Source organism: Neopsephotus bourkii, unplaced genomic scaffold (assembly GCF_033783945.1).
Source record: "Neopsephotus bourkii isolate Nb327-2 ecotype Australia unplaced genomic scaffold, CSIRO-AGI_Nbou_v1 NB_1248, whole genome shotgun sequence".
NCBI classification, from domain to species: Eukaryota; Metazoa; Chordata; class Aves; order Psittaciformes; family Psittacidae; genus Neopsephotus; species Neopsephotus bourkii.
Genome location: NW_026901733.1, coordinates 3469024 through 3493170, shown reverse-complemented (window position 1 = coordinate 3493170; position 24147 = coordinate 3469024). Strand labels below are relative to the sequence as shown.

The 24147-nt window shown below is 43.8% G+C and overlaps 1 protein-coding gene across 2 annotated transcripts in view; it reads left to right on the top strand.

Annotated features, from left to right (window-relative positions):
• Positions 1-245: 245 nt before the first annotated feature.
• The window catches only part of ZNF516 (zinc finger protein 516), a 102712-nt gene continuing 78810 nt past the window's right edge, over positions 246-24147 (top strand). For both annotated transcript variants that reach the window (XM_061364685.1, XM_061364686.1), the window contains exon 1: positions 246-377. The gene's annotated coding sequence lies outside the window, so the exon portion shown is untranslated. The remainder of the gene's footprint in view (positions 378-24147) is intronic.

Sequence of the window (24147 nt, the reverse complement as noted above, 5' to 3'; positions counted from 1 at the left end):
TGGGCAGAAGCGCGGTTCCGTGCCCGCTCCCGACCGGCAGCGTATCCCCGGGCCGGCAGCACCTCGCACCCCAACTTCGCTCCGCGGAGACAATAGTACCGGGCGGGTTGTGCTCCGCACCGGCCTCACCATCGCGGCCGGGCGGGGGGGGGCCGCGCGGTGGCGGAGCGGGCGGGGCGCGGCGGGGCGCGGCGTGCGGGGGGCGGTGCGCGGGGCGCGGCGGGGGCCGCCCCCCCCCGCTCCGCGCCAGTGGAGCCGCTCGGCGGATCATGTGGAGCGCGCGGCCGCTCGCATGCGGCGCGTGGTTTCACCTTCAGGGCGGCGGCGGGCGGCTCGGCGCGCCCTTCCCCGGCAGTGGCCGCCGGCCAGGCGAGGAGGTGAGGGGTGGCGCGGGGCCCGCGGGAGGCAGCGGGGGTCGGTGTGTGTGTGTGTATATGGGGGGAGAAGGGAAACTTCGCGGAGCCTCCCCGTTTTTAACCTCCCCCCCCCCAGGAGAGGCGGCTGTACCCCCGGCCACCGGAGCGGCTCCAAAATGGTAACTTTGCGCTGTTTCCTTGGAGGAGGAGGATGATGGTTTTACTGCAGTGGTGGTGCCGGAGAGGCGGGGGGAGAGTAGCGGGGGTGGGGTGTTGTGGGCTCTGGGAGCCTTTTGGCTTTGTACGCTCCATCAGGGGCTGTGGGTGGGGGGGACAACGCGGGGACTGCGATATTAATCCATTAAGAAACAAAGAACAAATTGCCTCACTTTAAAGTAAAACGCTTCGGGGAACGGAGGTGGGTGATGGGTTTTGGAGCCCCGAGTGGCCAGTTAAATTATTAAGTGGGGTTGGTATATTTTTTTAGTTATTTAACCCCCCCCGCCCCCCGCCCCATAGCATTGTTTGTGCGATGTCCAATGTATGGCGGTGCGTGGGTCCCCCCCCCCAACCCCGTGTCCCCCGTTGTTTTTTATCCGCTCTCCACGAGTGGGTCCCCTTCGCAGAAGTACACAGTTCATCGAGGGAAGTTGGGGGCGGGCGGACGGGGAAAACAATTATTCACATACAGACAACGAGAAGGACAATGTCTCCGCAGCGGTTATTGCCAGAAGAGGAAAAAATAGCCCGTTGGGTGCGGGTGGGGTGGGGGGCTTGATGTGTATGTTAAAAAAAGAGAGGAGGGGGGAGGAGGAAAGAAGAATAGAAATAATGCAGTTCCAGACATTTTGTGCTATAAAAGCTTTCCTCCTCCTCGTCCCTCCCTCCCTCCCCCCCGCTGCTATCCCCGGTGATCATTAGCATAGCGCCCAGTCGCGATCCTGATGGGAGCGGAGCACTCGGGCAAGTTGGGGAAAGTTTGGATGGGTGAACTTCGCCGAGAGGGAGGGAGGGAGCGAGCTGGGGTGTGTGGACCGGCCGAGCGTGTATGTGTGTATGTGTATGGGGGGGGCGGGCATGACAGCCGGCCCTTGCTCCCCCCCCCAAGCACCTAACCTCTGCCATTAATCGGTGGAGACAAACCCCGTGGATTTGGTTTTTGTTTTGTTGGTGTTTTTTTTTTTCTTCCTTTTTTTTTTTTTTTTTTTTTTTAAGCAGAAAAGTGTGGGTTTGGAGCCGGGCCCCATTTATTAGGAGCGTTAATAAGCTCCCAGCAGCAGGCGGGGATCGTGTGGGGAATGCGCATTGTGTGTGCCCACGGCTGAGCCTTTACATTCCCCCCGCAGATACGGGGGCGCTCGGGCACTGGACGCGCAAATATCGTTTTGCTCGGACTACTTTCCAAACATTAATCCTGGCCTTTATTTAATCCAGATGCAGGGTTTTCCCCCTCACACCCCCCCCTTCTCTCAGCCCCCCCCCATTTGCTGCCTTATTGTTGGTTTACATTTTCTGAAAAGGCGACTGGTGTAACCTGTGGAATTTGAAATGCAAATAAAAGCCTGTGGGAGTTGAGGCAGAACAAATCAGCATTTATAAAGTGAAAAAGATTTAATGTCTTTGAAACCATTGCGAGATTTATTTATTTATTTATTTTAAGGCGAGCCGAATCGTGACGTCAAGTCGTTTGGGAAAGATTTTGTTGTTGTTTAATTATTTTCATTATTATTATTTTTAACGTCTGAAACGCCGGGTATGCGAAGTGCTTACAGGAAGAACAGATTACAAGATTAACATCTGTTAACATGATCGTTTATCTCCAGCCAAAAATAGGTCAGTCCTTTCTTAAGGAAACACGATTGCCGGGCGCATGATTAAATAATGAAATTAGGCTGATGAGTTCATAAATTAAGACGCTATGGGGACGTGCGGCGGCGAGGGTCCGTCCTCTGGCAAAAAAATTATATTCAGGGTCTGCCGGCGAGCGCTGCGAGGGGTCAAAGGCCCTTTTTGGGGAGAGCTGCAACTCTCCCTCCTCCCACTCCCACTCCCCCCCCATCACTTGTCGCCCCCCTCGTCCCCCCGCCCTGGGATCCGAACTCTTCCTTGAGAGCGGAGAAGTTTCCTCGGCGGGGGGGTGGGCCGCGGGGGGTGCTGCGGATGGGGGGTGACGGAGGGTCGGACGGGCCGCGGAGCTGAGCCCCCGCCCGGCGGCGGTCCCCGCCTCGCTGGGGCGGCCCCAGTCCGCGGGCCCGCCTCCCCGCCACCGCCCAGCCCCTCTCGGCCCGGCCCGGCGCGGCCCCGGGGTGTCGGGGCGCGGCGAGGTGGGACGGGCAACCGCTGGGCCGGGCCGGGCAGCTGCCTTCCTCCATCCTGCGCCCGGCCTCATCCTTTACATCCCCTCGGAGCTTCCCTGTCGGTGGTGGGGTTGGACTTCTTTTGGAAGTGGATGCGAAAGTGCCCTTACAAAACATCTCCTCGGGCCTGGCGGTGCCATCGATGCTGTTGGGTTTTTTTTGACGCAGATTTAGCCACGTTCTAGAGGAAGATCAGAGCAGCTTTTCAGAACTGGCTGCTCTGAGCTGGCTCCTCGGCGGTCGGGCTGGGGAGAGGTCCCAGAAGCCTGCCCGGCAAAGGGCTGCTGTGCTTTGGCCCGGTGCCATGGACTTTTATTTCATGCTTGCTGCACTAAATGAGTTAACAGCCAAAGGGTTTTTCATTAACTCGACTTGGCAACCGTGTATTTAGTTGGCTTCTCCCCCCCGCCCCCCTAAACCCCAATACAGCATAATTCTAAGCAGAAGTTGAGTGGCATAACGTGGATTGATTTGGGGGGCTGTCTGCTTCTCAGGATGTTCTCTTTGTGCCCTCTTCCTGTGCATGGCGTTTGGATGGGTTGATAACACAGTTTCATTTTGTGAGGTGTGTGTGTCTTGATTTTTGACCGTTGCTTTGCCATGGTGCATTAAGGCCCTGTGTGCCCTAGAGGGGACCCAAGCAGGGGAGATGCTAACCCTGAGTGAGGGCAGCAACTTGCTGCTTCCGCTTTATTTTCCCTTCTGCCCCACAGTGGGGTGTGTGGATAGGGCCAAGGGGGGGTGTGTGTATGTACGTGCTGGGGGGCACGCTGCTGCATGCAGGGCAGGTGCACGTGTTGTTGCAAATGGGACGGTGTTTGTGTGCATGCATGCATGGCCAGAGATGGGGTACGCTTCACTGCTGCACGTAAGTCACACATGTGTACCTGCAGGTCTTGCTATCAGAGGGATTATGCATGTGTATGCCAGGATGGGGACTGAATGGGTGAACATGTGTGAGAGCACATGTGTGAGGCAGGGGGTGCTTCATGGGGCAGGTGTATGTGTGTGCTGATACACATGTGTGTGTGGTGCTGGGCTGTGTCCCATGGGTGGGTTCAGGTGATGGTGGGTGCTGAGTGCAACATTGTGCCTACTTCTCGAGAGAGGCCCCCCGCCCGGCTGCTAGTGGGCCATACATAACTATTGCAAGAGGTTTTGGTGGGAGAGCAGTGCTGGGGAGGGGTGGTGGTGGTAGGAGCAGAAGTTTCATGGAGACAGGGAGTATTCTGGGAGATTAACTCTTGTAGTTTTGTCTGCGGTGGCTGATTGGGATGAGGAGTCATCTCTTGTTCATTGTCAGCATGTCCTTCAGCTCCGTAACAGCAAACCCATGGCTGTCTGACCTAGTCATGTGCTGCTCTCTGCAACCCGTCTTGTCCCAGGCGTTGAGGAGGAGTAAGCCTTGGTGGTTTTTGAAGATCTCCTCCGGTAGAACTGGAAGCTGAAGTTGTGTAGGAGCACCTGAGATGTAATTAGTATTATGGTGCAGTTATTTTGGGAGACATCTTTTGTTTCACAAGAGTAGCTGCCATAGGCATCTTGAATGAACTGTACAATGAAGTGTGGAGTTTAGGTATCTAAAAATTCTTACCTGGGATTTTTTTTCAAGCCTGTAGTTCCTATAAAACTGAGTGGTGTTGAAGTGACATCTATTAGTGATAAGTGGCCTGTGTGAACAGTAGGGCATTATAACCCCTCTCTAAACTGTTAGTTTAATATGCAAAAATAATGCTTACAAAAGGAAAGAAAAAATAAACTAAACACCAACATCAGTGAGAATAACATTGTCTTAAGGAGTGACCCAAAACATGTTTAAAGAGAAGAATGGTATTTGTTAGCAGGGCTCCTATCTAGGCTCAGCACAGCCTTCTAAATTGCTTTATGGGACTAAAACATGTGAATGACTGCTGCTCTGTGCATCCTAGAAAAGAAAACAACTTACATGACTGGGGTGAAAGCTACCTGTTGTTATTTGCAGGTGACCTCGGGAACAGTATAGCTGGCTGAATGGAGCAGCAGCAGTGACATTCAGATTTTGTAGATTATAAAGTTTTCCTGTGACAGTGACTAATGTCTTTGCTTTAAAAATTAGGTTTATCATATATTTCTTTAGTTGGTCATTGTATCTCTCTGTCACCAAGATGTAGTAATAGCAATTATCAGTACAAAAGTACTCATTGAAGGGGTTGAAAATGATGGTGCCATCCTTCTGAATCTCTGCTTGCTACAAGTGCAACCATCCCTCATCTTAGCAAAGGAAGATATTTATGTCTTAAAGCTTTACGTACCTACTTCAGAAGCAGGGATGTTGTCTTTGGTTGACTGAAAAGCAAATAGCCTTTAAAATGCACCTTGCTGTGGGTGCTTGAGTGGCTGGTACCAGGCTGGCAGCCTGGAAGAGCATCACTAGATGAGCGATGTACTCATCAACTCTTGAAAACCATCTGTTTATTCAGATTTGTTTTCGAGGTCTTTATGTGCAGGTGACTTCAACAGGTATCCATCTGTAGATACGTGTGATTCTATCTGGTGGGTTTTATGCTGAGGTCCCATCTGATGGAGGGCATCTATATTTAGTATGATCCAAAACCTGTCAACTTTGAAAGGCCTCACTTCTGTGAAGATTTGAATTCATGCCAGGTACTTTCAGGACTTTTCTGGGATTACATACACTGTGCAAAATGAGCCAATGCTTTTCCGAGACCAGTGATGAAGCCTGTAGATGTGTGCTCAGACTGGAAAGCTGGGTTTGACTATCTTGTTTCTTAAAGTCATCAAAATAGAAAGCTGAAATACAGAGTGATTGCATTTTGCAGGAAGCAACTTGTCCGAGCTTGCAAATTTTGCAAGTAAAATGTGCCTGTTAAAGTTTTTGAGGCGCAAGTATGAATTTGTAGGCGCATACCTTCTGAGCCTGAATGGGCACCAGATTTCTGTGCAGAAAAGGGGGATGGACTTCTGTTGTTTTTCATAGCTGTGTGATGTTCCTTGGTTGGGTAAGAGTGTGTACAGCCATCCTGTAAATTGACTTGTTGCTTGTGAGCCCATTGCTGTCCTTTAATGAGCATGCTTGCTACTCCCACTGAGTACCGTGGGTTGCAGGAGTGTGGTGCTGGGTGGAATTACATTTTCTCTGCGTGAGTCTGAAATCCTTAACAATATTGGCAGTTAATCAGCTAAAACTTAGCTAAAACTTAACTGAAACTAAAAACAGAGATTTTTTTTTTCTTTTTTCCTTTTTTTTTCCCTTTTTTCTGAAGTCATACAGGTAATCCAGATAATTAAATCACTTCACGGCAACAAAAAAAGTCACATTTATTTGATTAGATAGCTGCAGTATAAATTTTTGAATGTTGAAGCAACATTGCTTTTTCAAAGCAGACATCTTACATGCTGCAAATGTTTATACACTTAAGTGCAAGGATAAAACTATTCTGACTCAGCCACTGAAGACAAAACTCTGTTTTAAAGTTACCCGCTGTAATTGCACAGTATCTCCAGGTGTCATCAATACAGTACTAGGGAGTTAGAAAGCCTTAACGTATAGCAGTATGTCTTGATTATCACTTCTGCATTAGAAGTAAAGGAGTCTTCCTTTCCTTTTCCAGCAGGAGCGATTCTAGTAAATATTATGTTAGTGAGCCGGCATTAAAACGTGCTAGTGGCTTATGGCCCAGGTAGTTAACATCGCCATGGCTTTCATTAGGATGATGACTTCATTGCGAATATTTACTTTCATTATCTAACTGTTAGTCAGCAAATGTTGGGTCTCTTGATCTGCTGAACCTGCTTTGCTATTTGAAGCCAGTGAGCTCTGTGGTGTTTGATGCGATGGTTACTCAACATCAGTTACTCAGTTTTTGATGTTGTTTACATCTTGGTTATCTGTAGAGACCCATCAGCATTGTCACACACTTCGTGTTAGCAGTTTCTCCTTGTGTTCCTGAAACTGTATTACAGCAACAGTGCTTATGCAAATGGACTTGGGGCATTAAGCGTATGTTCTAAGATCAAATTAGTTTGCGGATGGACAATGCTTGCACCTCGTAAGTTGCCGCCAGAATATTTATTGCCTAATAAATTCTAGCAGGTATTTTATAGCAGTAGCACAAGGCTGCTGTAAGATAATTCGTTTGTTTACCACTCCGAAGCTGTGAGCTAACATTGCACAGAGTGCCTGTTGCAGGGACACTGGGACAGTGGCAGTTTACACCATGATGTCTTGTGTTAAAGAAGACACTGCTTTAAACTGTTTCAAGTGTTACCTCATAGAGGAACAGGGGCTTTTTGCTGTGGATTCAGAACTACTTATGTTCTGATGACTACTTATTGTCCTTTTTTTGCTAACCTTTCATTCAAATGATTGCTTATGGAAAAGAATTTAATTTGTATCAGCAGGATATTGCATAGCTTAACGCTTGTTCAACAAAATCCATGTTTCATTACGGGCTGTTGCAGAAGCCGTAGGCCAGGCATTGCTGTTACCTTGGGTTTACGACGACTGTGTAACTTTAGTAGAGTGACTCTGAATTTACAGGGCTGTGCTGGGGATGAATTTAGCACACAGCACTTAGCTCCTAATTAAAGCTTATAGTATTACATCCGTAATCAGGGCGCTCTTAGAATCTCTAAGAAATTACTTTTTTTCTTTGTCTACTCTTCCCCCTTTTCTTTCTTGCCATCTTGCTCTATGGTGTTGGGAGCTTGCTTCTCTGTGTTGGGGCCATGATATTTACATCCCAAAGGAAATGTTTTACAGCAGTGTACTCCAAATTGCGAAGTAGAATAATTTTTGTGGCTCCCCAAATCTTTAAGGCCAGTTTCTGAAACTATCTAGCTTTTAATCTTCTTTTCAAAGTAAAACAGAGACTACAAAGCATGTGTAATTACATTTTGCAGCTATTTTTAGACTCCTGACATGTTTCATTTATAGTATAATGATAAAAACAAATACTCAGCACAGAGGCTAAGACAGGCAGTTTTCAAACCAGCAGCATCCGCTTCAGCTGCCCTGTGTGTATTTCAGACATGTTTGCTTTAGTCTTTTTGTTCTTTTTGGTTGGGAGTGTACCGAAACTGTATGTTTCAGTACATGGCTGGGGGTGCAGGGAAAATGAGAGCTCTGTCAGGCAGGTCCTGTTGGGAGTATTTGCTGAAAATCGGATCATATGTCAGTGAGTTTTAACGCATTGCACGCACACACACACATGCTTTTCTTTTCAGGCAGGGAAAATAAAGGCAGAAAGGTGAGTTGGCTTGTCACTATTTTTACAGTACATAGAAATGCATGTTTTGGCTTATTATGAGGGGTAAAGCTGAGTTACTAGAAATTTTTCCTTGTCTTTTTAAGAAGGATGGTGAGCAGTGAAGTGGCATTAGTTTTCAGTGAAGAAAAAGAGAAAAGAAAGAGCTGGTGGAAATTGAGGTGTTTGAGTCGCAACTGTAGCCTCATTTTAAAATAATCAAGTTTATTTATTTTAAACTAGATTTGGGAAAGAAAATAGCCATGTTCCTTGTTTTTAAAGGGTAACGTGAATGCGCTCACCATATGGTAGCATTTAACCCATATTGTATGGGCTGACAAGAAGTCACATTTATGCTCTTGATTTATTTCAGTGTTTCAGAATGTTCTTCTTCTGCAGTCTAGTACAATAAATGATGCATTTAGGGTTGTGCAATGTAACTGTGTCTTTAGCTGTTTTGCCTCATTGTTAGAACGATACCAGGTTTATGAGTAAGCAGTTTTATTTTTTTCCCCTCCTTCCGAATAATTTCCTTGAGAAATAATCTGTCTCTGAATGTTGAAATGATTTGCGGGAAGAGTTACAAACAATAGCCAGTGACACGGTGTGTTGTAAAGGACTGCGGAGCGAGGTGTTACGGTCTCTGCTGGCTGAAACTAGAGCTGCTCCTTTGATGGTTGAGGGTATGCTTGGGAAGACTTTCTCCCCCACTCCTGCTCTAGTCTTCACACAGAGGTTGCTTGGTTGTCTATTTTAATGGATGCATTCTGGCTTCCCTTGCAGCAGACTGTGAGGCACCTGTGTTGGTGAGCTGGTACCAGTATTGGCAGCCACAAGTATGGTAAAACCATGAATCAGGCAGCGTAAGGATTGATTTAAACTATGCAATTAGGGAAATAAAGTCTCTTATTTTCGCTTTGAATTTGAGGCCCCTGGGAGTTGTATTTTTAGGCTTTCTTTCCCCCATCATTCCTAGCTATGCATATCTTCAGGGTTTCAGAAGACAGGGCTCTACTCGAAAGTCCCAAGGCATGCAGTAAACAGGAGTTAGCCCCATACGGTGCGTCGCGTGAGAACTCCCAAAAGTCAGTGTGACTCCTTGGTGAGGTACCAGTTGCTCACCATCTGTCTCTTAAAGTCGTTTCTTTTAACCTTGGAATGCAGAAATATTTCAATAAGGTTATTCATGTGTTTGTGTGAAGTGTCTGTAAGCGCACTGAAAAACTGCTAAGCTTCTAATTCCAACGTGGTGTTTGAATACTAATGTATACCAATTAGGAATGGCTGATGTTGTAATTTAGAGAAGTTGAAAGGAGCATTAAACGCCACCCTTCCAACACTAAATACAGCTTTTCCTCCCGTTGTAGCTGCTTACGTGAAACCAAGGGTCTGTCTTCCAGATTGTTGTGCTAGCACGTTGATATATCCTTGGATAAGCTACCAGTCTCACGTATTATCGCGTCAGCCCCTTTGCAATATCCTGTGTATAACTGTACCTTTAGCTGATTAACACAGTGCTTTCTTGGTACTGTTTTGAGTGACTCTGTGAATGCTTATTTTAAGACCATTTTTAGGGAAGTGTTTTCATCACTACTGAGAAAAGCTGAACAAAATCTATAAATACTTACTCTAATTAGATTTGCTCTGTTTGTCTCTTCTCTTTTTTTTTCCCCTTTCCCCCAGATAAATTTTACCTCTGTAATGAATGCTGTGATCTTCAATGCATAATTTATATTGACATTAATAATGATACTTGGAGAATGTTTTAAAGCCAGTCTGAGAAAACATGACAATTTATGATGATAAACCTGGTCCCATTAAGTTGGAACATCTTTCAGTAGAGAGAGCTGTGACTGTTGGTGGTACGATGAAATAACCCACTTCTCCTCATTGTGGCAAGCATACTGGAGACTTCATCTTATCATGAACAGTACATACCAGGTGTCGAGTGACATGCCAGACACACAGCTTTGCTTCTGAATGACTCCTTCCAATTAGAAAGTAATGGCTTTAAGGGGATCAACCGAGTAATCGGAGTCTCCCAGTTCTCAAGTGCCAAGAGGTGTATATTTGCAAATGTTATTTATTTATCTGCTCTTTAATTGAGTTCCAAAATTGTTGGTAACCTTGGGTGAGTGCGGTGGTGGCTGTAGGGAAATATGTGGAAATCGTGGGATTAATGGTTTAGCAGTCGGGATTAAAAATAGTCTCAGCAAATTACCCTGTTGATACTGAAGCCAGAATCTGTTAATGGGGTTACAAGCAGATTGGTTTATCAGTCATTTATTTTCTAGGTTGATTAGGGATTATAGGTTGCCATGTATTTGTATCACAAAAGTAAGCAGTGCAAAAGGAGAGGTTGGCTAATATTTCACTTAAAAGCTCCATGCACTTAAAAGGAGGGTGGCTGCAACTCAGAAGAGTCTTCTAGACTGCGGGCAGCCTTTTCTCCCTGATTTTAATGCTCTGAAGTGGATGCCTGAGGAGCATGGGTGTTGTAGTGGGCTGGCCTGACTTGTTAAAAATCTGAAAAAGGGAGTGAAAGCGGTAATGTAATTTGTGAAATTCATGCTGGCCACTAAATATGAAATGTCAAAACACCTGTTGCTGTTATGTCTCCTACTGTTCCAGAGCAGAACAGAGAGAATTTTTGTTCAGTCATGATAATGTATATGAAGTGCAGTCTGTGCAATAGCCTGAAGATTTCTGTGTGTCCTTGTTATAACCTGCAAACAAACTGACATCGTGTGTACTCCTGCATAACAAAAAAATCTGACTGCTGCCTATATACTGCAGGTTGTGTGTTCATTTCCAAGCTAGGCATAAAATTGCAAACCAAGATGTTCCCTCTGAGTCTTCATAGGAAGATGAGAGCCATGATGGGAGTCCTGTAATATCTCAATATTACTCTACTGCTGTCTAGCTCAGGGGGTGCTGTGGCTTTTGCGCTCCTCTTTGCTACCTTGGTGTACAGCTTGAGGTAGCCCAGTGATGTTTATTGGCTTTTCAGTACTTGCCACATGAAATGCGATTGAACTAGCAGGTGAAGACTTCTGCAACTTTTTCGGTAGGTTTGGAGCACTGGAGGAGGTTGGTGGAGAGACTTGTAACTGGTTTTGCTTCCTCGGATCTGACAGAAAATGAGGGAGGAAACAAGAATTTTAAGAAGAGAAATGTGACCTGGTTTGAGAGAGGAATGGAAAATATTAGCTAAAAAGGAATCCACATGGGACAGGCCGGTCCAGCAGGCTGAGGAAGGGGAAGGAAATGGAGTCCTTGAGATGTAAGAAATCACTCTAATTCCTTACCCTTCTAAGGCCTAGGTCCTCATCTCCCCTTGCAAAAAGCTTGTCAGAGCCTCCTGCAGGCTCTGGGACTGATGTCCAGGGGTCAAGGCTTGTATCATGAGACTGGAGAGGAAGGCAGATGGTTATCCCCTTAATGTGGCTTCTTTGTACGTGAGTTTTGTGCTCCCGGAGGATGGGAGATGGGAGAGAGAGAGTGTAACAGATGCTGTGAAGGATGAGCAACCTAGGGCAGTGGCAGGACAGAGAAGTTTGTCTGAAGTTTGGCTTGAGACCTCTCTCTTTGAGGTCATTGTGTAGACCAGAGTGCAGATTACTCTGCAGCGTATAGGGACCCTTCAGTGATGCTGCTGCCTTGGTAGGATGGGGAATGCTGCCCTCCTAGTTGGTACTTGCCCTGCAGGGGAGAAAACCCTCATGACTCATTAGGGTCTCTGTCTTCTCTTATCCCTATGGAAGAAGGCACACTTCCTCTTAAGCTAAAGTCTCTTCAATATGTAAGAAAAAGGATGAGATGATCAGAAGTGTGAGTCTGACAGCTAAGAAGATGCTAGACATGAAACGGATTTTCGTTGTTCTTACAAACCCAGTTTATCTTGCTTTGTTTAGTGTATTATACAGAGAACAGTATTTGAAAGGATGAAATCTCAGTTTCTCATTGAAAATTCCCATGCAAAATGAAATTTTCAGTTTGAATTTTCTCAGTAATCTTTTAAAAATAAAATATTTGTGTATGTGCAGGAGTAAGAGAATGTGAAAAAAATACATGAAAAATAGTTTTGCAGAGGAGCAGGAAAAACACTGATCACAGTCCTCCCTCCTTCACTTCCATGCTTTTAGGGTCTAGTGAATTTTGATGAGCATAACTTGGGGTTCTCTCATGGAGTTTTACAGAAGGTCTGAGAAGTTCATTGAAGACAAGATACCCAGAATTACTCTCGGTGTAATTCCACCCACAAGGTTACACCTTGCGTTTGGGATAGCGGAGCTGTGCCAAGATGAGCTAGTTGACTTGTAAAGATCTCTCAGCCGTTTCACGGCTGGCATCAGCGTCAGTCTCTGCAGAGGCAGTGAAGAGCTGGTGCAGGCAGCAGCCGCTGCAAAAGCTGGGGGAGAGGGAGACGCAGGGCTTTGAGGAGCTGAGCACAGCCTTGTAGGAAAGGAGAATGTAACAAGGCTGTACAGAAATAAGGGGGGAGAAAATGGGTGTTCGGAAGAGCCGTGGATGTCCAGGAAGGCTATTGAAGGTGAAGAATGCGTTTCCCTTGTGCCTCGGGACTCTGAGTTTCTGTAGGTGGGTGTCTTTGTTCTTTTTCTCATCAGAAATCACCATGGCAGGAATCTGCAATTATCTGTGTTGAGGTAGTAAAATGATCGTTGCCCGTTGGTGATGCTTTTCTTCGTGAGCAGTGAGCCTGAGGTGGTGGCTGGAGCTCCCCCAGTCATTGTGTCCCTGTACAGCATTGCTAGATGTCGCTCTCTGGAATAGGTTGATACAGTCTGAGATCTTGTGTGTTTTGTTTCCTGTGGCACTGACCTGCCAGGTGGTCTCTGCCATCCCACAGCAGCACAAGAAAGAGGCAGGGATTGTGCAGAGCTGTGTAGGAGCAGGGAATGGAGATACCTGGCGTTTGTCTGGCGCCTAGGACTTGCGCTCCTGCTTCATCACCAGGGGTCCTGGGATGTGTGCGCATCTGTGCGAAGTAACTGAATTTTTCTTTGCTGTAGTTGTTTTAAGGGACTAAAGACTTGGTTCCCACTGCACTGGTCACTGCTTATTGTAGATGCTTCACAGATCACTGCTTGTCATAGACCCTTTTTCTGCCTCTTGTCCCTCAGGTCTGCTTTGGTCTGCAGTCCCTGTTTCCCAGCTGCTGTGTGCATCTGAACTTGAGCCGGTGGTGTCAATGTTCACCTAAAACCTAAAGGTGGCGGAGACTTGGGATGAGTGGGTGGATGTGGCATCTTGAGCATGAGAGTTTTTAAAGGAGGAATATGAAGCGGAGCAGATTTGCCATCATGATGAAAATGGGAGCAATCAGAGTGTTGCGAGGGGCCTGTGAGAAGGATGGGTCTATGCCAGGCAACTGGTCTGTGGGTACAAGAGGTCTAGGCAGATAGCAGGCAGGATGCTGACAGCTGCCTAAGGCTGATTAATTTTCAGCACTGGCAGCAAACTTCCTTAAAAAAGGAAACAAAGAAATTGCTGTGAGTGAATAGAATTTGTTAGGACTAGCTAAGTTTGTGAAAGATGCGTGTCAGCAAAACCAGCCATTAAAAAAAAAGGCTCATGGAAAGTCTGTTGTTCATCCCCCGTCTTTTCTGTGAATACTCATGAATCTGTCCTGAAAGCACATTTTCTAGACGTGACTTTCACTGTAGTGAAGTCTGGTTATTTTTACAAAGAATGCGCTGTGTATAATGTTTCTGGTCTGTTAAAACGAAGTAGTAACTTAAATGTTTTAAGCATTGTAAGGGAAATAAAATGAGGACATGCTGCAGTTCCTTTTTCCGAGCCTCTGTAGTTTTGATCAGTTCCTTTTGTTAACAGTCATCCTCTAAATTGAACCGCAACATGATGGTCAGGTAAAGGTGTGTGGGAACATGGTAGGTATCTGTTTATATCTGACACAAAGTCAGTGGTTTAGGCTTACAGTAGATTACAATTTATCAGGACAGTATAATTGTAGCTGTTGTCATATAGTGGCACCCAGTAGCAATGGTGATCTGTTATTCTTGTTCTGGGATGTGTGCAAACACATAGTAAGAATAGGTCTTGGGACTTGATTGTATCTTCTCTGTGTACATGTGGTTGTATGGATCCATTAATGGGTCATTAAAATTCTTCAAAGCATATCTGCTGTCAAATTAAACACTAATAAATGTCTGTTAATTACCACAGCCTTCTTCACAATAATAAGTTATTAGAATTGAATTTACTGTGAATTTTACTAGAGCAGGGGCGAAGCCAACTTCAGTGTTTGATCCTCAGCTGGCATTTGAATGTGTATCCACAATAGGAGGCAAAAATTTGGCAACAGTTTCCTGGTACTGAAGGCTGCCTGTGTGTTGATGCTGTGAAATTGCTTCCTGCTCTTCTCCAAACTTGGTTGGTTTCTGTGTGGGGATCAGTCCTGTCCCAGGCTTGCAGGAAAACAGCACCATGGGCCTCTGCTTCTGCATTGCTCTGTGGGTGCCTGGAAATGTGGTCAGTGCCAAAGTATTTGGGTCATCCCAGAAGTTAACCTGCCAGTACATGGAAAAATGAGGGTGGTTCATCTTTATGTTAGCCCTCTCTGTATCTTTTACAGAGGGGTAGTAGTGAAAAGATGACGGTGAAAAGTCACATGAGAGATGAGAGCAGACAAGAAGGGAAAATGCTTGGCATGCTGTGTAGCATGGGTGCGTTTACATGAGTACAGTGCTTGCCTGTGGGGTAAAGTATTGTTTATGCAGTTTTCCTTCACTGCAAAGACACTCTAGTTTTACAAACAGGTTTTTTGGTTTTGGTACTTCAGCTTATTAGTAAGACCTGTGCGGCCTAGTAAATATGCACAAAGCTCACCTTCATGTATGTACTGAGTAGTAAAGGTGGGATTAAGGTGGTGCCATATCCCATGGATGCATAAATGGCTTTGTAATTTCTTCTAGATACTGGTCAGAAAATTGTACAGATTCTTGTGCCAACTTTAGCCTAGAGCCTGAGCTTTGCTCACTCACTCTGCATTTCATTGGTGTTTCTCCACTGATTTCAGTTACATTAATTTAAACTTGTGTCAACGTACGTGAGACTGGAGGTTAGCATTCAGTGTGCTAAATATGCACTGTGGCATAGAAAGTGTAGCAGGATGGCATGGGACTGAGCCAGCAGAAGGAGAGATGCTTATGGTATGTATCTTGTGCCCCTGTGTGTTTCAGCCTTGTACTCCCGGTGTCATGTTTAGCCCTGATACAGGTAGGTACAGCTTGAGCTGGGGTTATTCCTACCTTGAGCTCATGGCATAGGGTCATTTATCTTACTTTTTGACTGCTTTTCACTGTAACCCGTGCTGCCTTGTAGATTAGTGATGAATTCATGGCTTGTAGGTAGTCATGTCTGTTCCTGTGCATGTGCACACATACACTACTACAAAATAAAGCCTTCAGAGCCCTCACTGAATAATCTTTCTTGGCATCAGTGAGCACTTTTTACTCATTTGAGAAGTCTTGCTGACTTCAGAGGCACTTTCTTGTGAGTAAGAGCTTGCCAGTGTTAGCAATGGTTACCCAGCCTGGTCCCATAGGGTGGTGTTATGACTCAGTCATCCTAACCTTGGCATTGTCCGGGCGCGTGCGCGCGCGCGCACACACACACACACACACACAAAGCATTGGTATTACTAGGCCAGGACTTGAAAAATGTGAAATTGATGGTTTGACTTCTGTTATTGATGCTGGAGATCTATTTAAACCCAGGCAAACAGAGTACCTGCAACCTTGGAAATACAGGTGCCTCCTTGCCCAAGCATGATGATGATGTAGAACACTGTGTGTGTGTAGCAGCATGCTGTGGTGCACTTCTGGCTCCTTGCCTCCTCCTCGGCATCATAGGCTGGATTCTCCTCAACTCTTTGCCATCAATACTTGCTAATGTGGAGATTTCGGGGGTGCAGGTCAGGCCAAGCTGGTCCTCTGTGTATACAGGACAGCACACCTGCATGCTGTGTGAATATATTTGTTTATAGTACAGGTCAGGTGTTAAGAGAAAGTGGTACATGACTTATTAGATAATGGGAAAAGAAAGGCAGTATTGTCATGATTACAACTTTAGAAACAGAGATGGCTTTCTGTAGTTCCTCAAATATGACAGAAGATGGGTAGCTAAGTAATGCACTAGCTCACTAGAATAAGTGTATGATAATGCCAAAGGTAAGAATGTAATTTAATATACTGACTTCAGAATCCTATAATTGTTCAGTTATTTCTGCTTCTCTTATCTTTCAAAAAAGCAAAATATTACCTTTTTTTCCCTTCCCCTCCTTCCAGTTTTGCAGAAAGTAGGTTGTTTGTAGTCCTCTATAGTTTTGAGGTTATACATTAGCAAGCATCATGCTATTAACCCTTCCAAGTCAGTGTTGATTTTTTTTTTTGTAATATAAAGAGAGTGTATGCCTATACATGTGGAAACAAAAGTCACAGATTTATTTTAAAGCTGTAAAGGTTGGCAAGAACCAGAGTGTACCCTAAGGCATTATTACATTGCCAGTTGGGATTTGAGCTTTTATACAAGTAAATTTTATTGTCTAGGTTAAAAGCCAAATTCGTTGAACCAAATTAATCTCTGCTTCATTTCCAGTGTTGGCAGAGTTTAACCAGCGACAAACATAGCTGTTTGGTTAAAGATTAAAGGATTATTATTGGTTTGATATTTTTAAACTAATATTAGTGTGAGCCCCAAATTAAATAGGTTCTGAAGTTTTGGCATGGGGTTGCCATGCTGCCAGTAATAAAACTGATCTTTCTTTATTTCTTCATTTATTTAATAAACATACTTGCCATGAGTACAAAGCTTGTAATGTGATGCTTGTTCTTGGTCTGGCAAGCTGATCTGTATAGGCAGATGCTAGTGGCCACTTGGAAACCTATTGAACTGTCTGCAGAGATTTGCTCATGTGGGTCAGTCTTTGCAACTGGGGGTTTAGTTTTAGAGGCAATTAACAATTCACTGTTGCCTAATTTTAGAGCGCAAATAATTGCTTTGCTTACTCAAGAGGAGAAACAGTGCTTCTCTTTGAAACATTCCTAACTAGGGTGTAAAACCAGATAATTTACATTAAATGGCTGGAGAAGCAATTTGTCTACTGCATGAAACCCCTATATTTATGTATCAGTGTAATCCAACCATCAGTTTATTGATTCAGAGTCCTCCTGGAAGTGTCACAAATGCGCAGAGCCCCTGAGCGCTAGATTCAGCACTTGATACCCAGGTGTAGTGTTCAGATCTATGAAGTGTCTGAACCCTTACAGCTCCCCACTGGCTGTGTTTTTCAAGATATTCAGGCGCTTGGTACCCTACCCAGGTCAGCTGTAAGTTATGCCCAGTGAGAAGGGTCTCAGGCAGCCCAAATGATAGCATTGCATTTATCCTAAGGGACACTGTCATCTTCAGGATGACTTAAAAGCCTAGCTGGGCATATAATGCAGTAATAGTGTGCAGAATAGCCCTGCTGCTGCTGCAGGTCAGGGGCTTGGATCCCTGCTGATGCTTCCACTCAGATGCCTGCAGGATGGCAGAGTGCAGAGTTGGGAACTGGAGGAGCAATCAAGAGCATTTGTTCCTGTGGAGTTTTCTAAAAGCAATGAGGAAAAGGTGTAAAATGTTTAGGGGAACTAAAATGCCAACTTTACTAAATGAAGCAATTTAATTAATGCAGTGCTGACATACCATAGGTGAGATCTTTTTGCCCCATTGCTCCACATGCCCTGTTGTGACAGCAGGAGCGGTTGAGCAGGGAAGCGCATCGGTGCTCCCCTCTTCTAGTTTTCATGCTGCAACCCCTATACGGATGTCTTTTGGCCAAAAACTTCCCTCAGGCATCACTTCAGGAAGCATGTTTTGACACTGCCTGCTTGCATATGCGCTTAGAGGGAGTCACTGCAGGTGTCACTGCAAAGAAGAGTCTTCTCTAGTGTATGGTTGGAAGGCTCCAAGGCAAAGAAGTCAGTGAGAATTACTTATTCTTAAAATGAACTAACCCTTCCCCTTGAAACAGCATAGAAGTTACAGAATTGTGTATCGACAATGGTTTTATCTGGGGGGAGGTGATTAGTTTTCATATGAAAAGTTTTAGAAAGGTCTTGGTGAAGGACATAATATTGCAAGTTTAAAAGGTTTAGGGTAAAGCAAAATGGTATTTTAACATTTTCAAGGAAGTGCTCATGGCAGTGTCAGGTAACATTTTACCCCAAACTTGCTGCTTTGTTCTGGGTGAGCAGTTTTACTACTTGTAAAGTCTCAGTAGGAATGTGTGAATATTAAACTCATAAGCAAAACTGATGTATTCACTGGACCCTTTTGTCACTCTATGGAGATTGTGTATGGATATGGTATGTTCCCCACTGAGTAAAAGGAGAACTTCCAGACTTTGAAAGCAAAGTTCAAACTCCAGGGTCAGAGAGTGAAAAATACCTCCCCTTACCCAGACAAAAGTAGAGGTGTGGGGTGTTTTTTGTTCTTTATTTTAAGTCAAACAGTATATCCAGTTGGGCATGGAGATGGCACTTCACTGTGACTGTTGGTGGAGAGGTGACCTTAACAGTGGTCCTGGGCCAGGTTGTTTCCTCAGCCTGCTGTAGCCCTTCTTTCTGGAAGGGGTTGCTATGGAATGGCTGAGTCAGCACTGAGAGAGGTGCAGTTTGGGGTTTTTGGGGTTGTTTAGTTTTTTATCCACACACTTTGTTTTTTGTATTTTTTGTTGTTGTGGCACTGATAGATGTGAAGACCAGGTCTTCTGAGGGACCTCATTAGCACACTAGATGTCCTGTGCAACTTTGCAAGGGTGAGGAGGAAGGGATTTGGTTGGGGTGTATCAATTGGCAAGTATGCTAAAATGTGGTAAGGCTGAGTTGATGCAATCACCAGGGTGCAGTCAGATTCAGTCACCCTGTGCTTAGTTATTCTTCCTGTGGTTACTGACCAGTGAGCCATCCTGTATTGTAGCAGGTGCCTGCATTTTGAACTAGGTTATATGGTACCTGATCTTACTGATTTAATAATCTGGAGAGGTTTTACAGCAGAACAAAAAGAGTTTGCATACTTCTTCAGATTAACGAGATCCATCTCTTTAAACAGGGGATTAAGATGTAATTATTCTGTATTTATATAACAGTCACTTGTGGTTGTGTATGCTAGGGTGGCTTATATAAACTTTTCTTTAGGATTGTTTCTTGTTGCTTCGCTTTTAAAAGCTATTAGGTGAAGGAGAAGTTGGCTTATGATAAGACCAGACTTTTTTTTTTTTTTCTCTGTACATAGGATGTAAGCATTGCAGTGTTGCAGACTGAAATGAAATCACTGTTTGCTTTATGCTGACCCAACAACACGGAAGGTGTGCCTCCTACTGGTGTGCCTCATTCTGTGTGGGTCTCTTACCCATCCTTTCTGGCCCAATGGGTAAGGCTTCTTGAGCAGCCAAATCCCATAAAAAAGAGCCTCTGTCCCTCGTGGCGTGGTGTCTTCATTTGTCACAGTGGTCATGCGGTGCAGGGCAGAGCCCTGGTGAAGGAGCAGAGGAGGTGAAGGTGGGGAGATGGGGGCCTTCATGCTGCAGCTGTGGGGAGGGCAGGGATATGATGTGAAGGTGGTGGTTCATCTGCACTGGAAGCATTGAGATGTTTGAGTTAGGGTGTGCTTTGAAGTCCTCTGGTGGAAAGACTGCCTCCTCACCCCCTGTAGGTGATAAAGTTGTTCTACCTTCACTTTACCAGAAGTGTAGGTTAAGCTGCCATCTGTTACAGGAAGAAAATGTTTCCTGTGACAAGCAGAAATTGCATACAGAAACCCATGTTTGATTTCTCAATTCTGAGTCTCTGTTCTTTCAGAAGAAAAGGTTTGCACTTCTTGTTCCACTTGTTAAGTTTTAAAGGAAAATATTGAGATTGTACTATTCAAGGTAATGTAAAATATTTAGCTAATTATCTTAGCCAGCAGAGAAGAACTGAGGGATTTGGGAGGTGGAAAGGAAGAGGAGGCAAAGATACTTGTCTGATTAAAAGTAGCGGTGCAGTGAAGTTAAGGACCCTTTGACATTTTTGTGGCAAAGCTCAGACAGCAGTTTCATTTCAACTGTTGATTGACACCACCATTGCCCCTGTTGCAGCATCTGACTTTATTGCGAGGAAATACCTGCGAGGAAATCTCCTGATTGCTTATGATGTCTTGGTGACTTCATACTGTGTCATGGTGACTTCATGATGTAACTGGGGCCTGAACGTGCATAGCTGCCTGTGCTGTCCTCCCATCTTCGATTAAAACTGTTATTGCCTCTTCTTGGTAGATGGAAGTACATCTCTGGAAGTCAAATGTTAGCATCTTAATCTTCACTTAAAAGTGTAGGCAGCCTACCTACCTTGGGCTTGTAAAAATTGCAACCCCAGCAGGTTTCTTTGGGTTTCCTCCTGTTTCCGTTCATCCTTCAGCACTTGAAACTAGCCTGTTTGAATCTTAAGCGTGAAATTTTAGTTGCTAAATAAAACTTCAGTTATTCATATAAATTATGGGGGAAGCAGTAACAGCTTTGTGTTTCTTACTGTTCTGGTTATGCCTGCTAGGAGACTTTAAGGAAATATATGGAGCTGTCAGGGATGTAAAAGCAGGAGAGTCTTGTTCTTGAAGAGAAGACACTTGGATGGCTGATGAAATCGCAGCCCTTGGGTGCTGCACAGAAGTAAATTGAAGTCATTATGACATTATGGCAGCGAGTGCCTGATCTGCCAAACTGTCAGTGTTTGATGGACGTGGTATCTACTGACATGATGTTGCATGAGTGCCAGCCAGTTTTTCTTTCTGTCAGCGCAGTGTTGATACTGCCAAGTGCCTGTTATTCCCTCAAACTACTGCACGTGTAAAAAAAGCTGCTGATCAATACTACAAATGGGCAATTTATGTTTGGTGATCATCAAACGTGTATTGATCCGTCTTTTGGTTATGGGTGGGTAACATCAAGAAATCGGTGATGGAGAGGGTTGAAATATTGGTAACAGATAATTTTTCTAAATCAAACCATAAACATTCGCAGTACTTAATAACTTGCAAGATATAAATAGTTTCCTGACAGCTTTCCAGCAGGAGTTTCATTTGGGAGCTGACTCACACCCTAAAATTGAGGAGAAAAATCAATGAAAGTATCAGAAAGTGACTTTTTTTTTAATGTTTGGTGTGCTTTTTTTGGTGTGTGTTTGTTTAACGTAGCACAAAATGAGCATCCCAAGGAAGCGCTTTTGCCACCCTGCTATGACTAAATGCCTACAAAGTGAATCTGGAAGCAGGTTCGGAAAGTGGAGATGCAGCAGAAACAATGGCAAAAGTTGAAAGAGTAAACCCTGACATTATGTAAGATAGCAGATGAGAAATGATTCAATAATGGTTACAAGCACTCATACAAGGGGGAAAAAAGGTCCAGATTCCCACATAATGGTATTGATTCTACATTTGAAAAGTGAATTGCAGCTTACTGCATCCAAGGTGTAGAGAATGCTATCTGCAGATACAGGGAGAGAGGTACGACAGGGAGGGTTTTGCTATGTGCTTAGACAACAAAGTAATACAGGAAGGATTAAAGGACTTCTTAGGTGAAGTCATCCTCTATTTAATGCTTATTGAGAAAGCCCTGCATCTTGTAATGTTGGCTGAATGTATTTTGGAGGGTTAAGGATATTTCTGCCACTGTGTGAGTGATTATTAAGGAGATCAAAGCTCCAGTCTTCTGTTGGCATCTTCGCATACAATTCTTTGAAAAGGAGTGTGCTTTTTATTTTACTGTGTCATAATTTCTAGGCTTTTGGGTTTGGCTTTTTGTGTGTATGATAGTTTATCATCTCTAGAACAATGCACAAATCAGTCATTCAGACAAAAAGTCTAAAATCTGGATGACCTAATTATAGATTTCTAAATTTGCACTCCTGTGTCCTGGTATTAAGTATTCCCTTACTCAGAAGAGCTGAGTACTTAGAAATCCCATTGCAGTCAACGGGAATTGCAGTAATAAGCACATTGAAAAGCAAGCTGTTCTTGTTAAGCACTTAAACATGATCATTTATAGAGATACCTGAGACTTAAAAAGTGTTTGCTTAAATTAGTAACCTAGTTAATATCTCTAGAGCCAATTAACTGTTTGAAAAATATTTGCACATTATTTGGGAAATTTCAGGTTTCATTTAAAATAATTTTGACTGATTTTAAATATTGTGGTTTTTTTTGACTTAGAATTTGATCAAGGGTTTGAAGTACTACCTTCTTGTAATAAATTTTGAAGTTTCACTCTGAAATCTCTGATTTCACTTTCTGTTAAACCTATTGCGATGTGACTGTACTCACACTTCATAGGTCTGAGTGGCTTTGAGAAAAAGAGTAGCCCCACTGGATTTAATCAGATTATTTCTGTGTGTAAAGTTACTCAGTTGCATAAGTATTTGCAGAATTTGTGCTTGTGTAAAGTTTCAGTTAATGACTTAAGTTGCTTTTTGCTTCATCTTTAATAACTTATTTTTTTATTTTAAAGATGTCTGAAAAGTCTGTATTTACAGTGCAGGACCCCTTCCCCCCCCCCCCCCCTTTCTGCATTTGGTTTCAGAAAGGAAAATAATTTTAGGTGAACTTCTGTTGCTGTAGAAGAAAAAAAAAGTAATGTGGAAATGAAATGGGTTTTGGTTTTATGCATGTTTTGTCAGTGGTACAATGGATTCATTCATAAGCCTTTAGTAAGATGTATTTTGATATTTTTTCTCTCATTTTAAAATGTAGGTATGAGTTTTCTTGGAGAATAACAACACAAAAGCCTTAATTTGGAGTTATAATTATGAAATGCTGACCTTACCATTCAGAGCAGCTGAATGGTTTTATGTGGAACAAGGAGATGGATGAGGCTTTCTCTAATGCAGGCCACTTTAGGACACTATAAATTATGTGCATCAGATATTTTTATTCAGACAGCACACAACAAAACCTGGAAATGCTAAGACTACATATTTTAGGGAAGTAGATTTGTAAACTATCATTTTTAAATAGATCCTGTAACAGTGCCAGTATAGTGTGTTATAGGCCATTTTGGGTAATACCTAGAAATTTAATGGTTACATATACTTCCTGGCTTGCTCTGTAGACAAAATAGAACATTTTCAAAGTAGCATTTAACGTATATTGAACCCCCATGCACTTAAGGTGGACCAAAAAGTTTTTCTAGTACTTCCTTCAGAAACCTCACTCTGTATCCTCCCTCCCTCTCTCATTTTTCTTCTATTCCCTCCCCCCTTTCGTCAAGAGATTTTTTTTTTTTCCTGCCTTTTTGGGTATGCATTCTTGAGTACTTATCGCTAAGTTATCTGGTTAACCCTTATACAAGAAGGCAAAGGAGGAGACTTGCAAATAGCACAGCTGAAGTTTTCAAAGGAACCTGCATAAGTTTCTTTTGCTACTTTAAAAGTTGCAGTTTACACCTCTTTCTTTGACTATATTGCTTGTCTGTGCCCATGTAACTCTGTAAAATTTCTTATATTGTAAAACTGGCTTGATATCTCTTTCAAGTGAAGTGTAGGTATTGAGAAAAAGTTGCTTTAGGCTCAAGGTATTTTACCAATATTCTACATTGAACTTATATTCAAAACTATTGCGTGTAACAGTTTGTGGAGTTGTGCTTGAGTGAAAAGAGGAGTCTTCGTGTGGCTGAGTGCCAGAATGAGGTGACCTCTCAAAAGATACTTTATCTGCGGGACTTGCTATACCAAGGTATTACCACAGTAAAACCTCACAGCGCAGAGTGCCTAACGGAGAGGTTATAACATACAACTTATGGCTTAAGAGGGCTACTTGAAGTCTGAAGTCAAGAAGACACCTTTTCAGAAAAGCATGCTGTTGCCTGCTTCTGAATTACTTTGTGCCTTCTGAAGTTGGGGCACTGGTCTCATCTCTGTGGCTGTTCTTACAATGAAGTGATGGTGCTGGTTTTAGAAAAAATAGTTTTTCTCCCTATGAGTCACTGCTATGATGACTTAGATTTTAAGGAAATAAGGAAATGTCCTCGTTGAGCATGCTTTGTTATCTTTGTACCAAATATGAACAGTGTTCATCATAAAATGGCTTTTTATTCTAATAAAAGAGGGGTGGGGGGAATAGAACAGTGATTAAGCT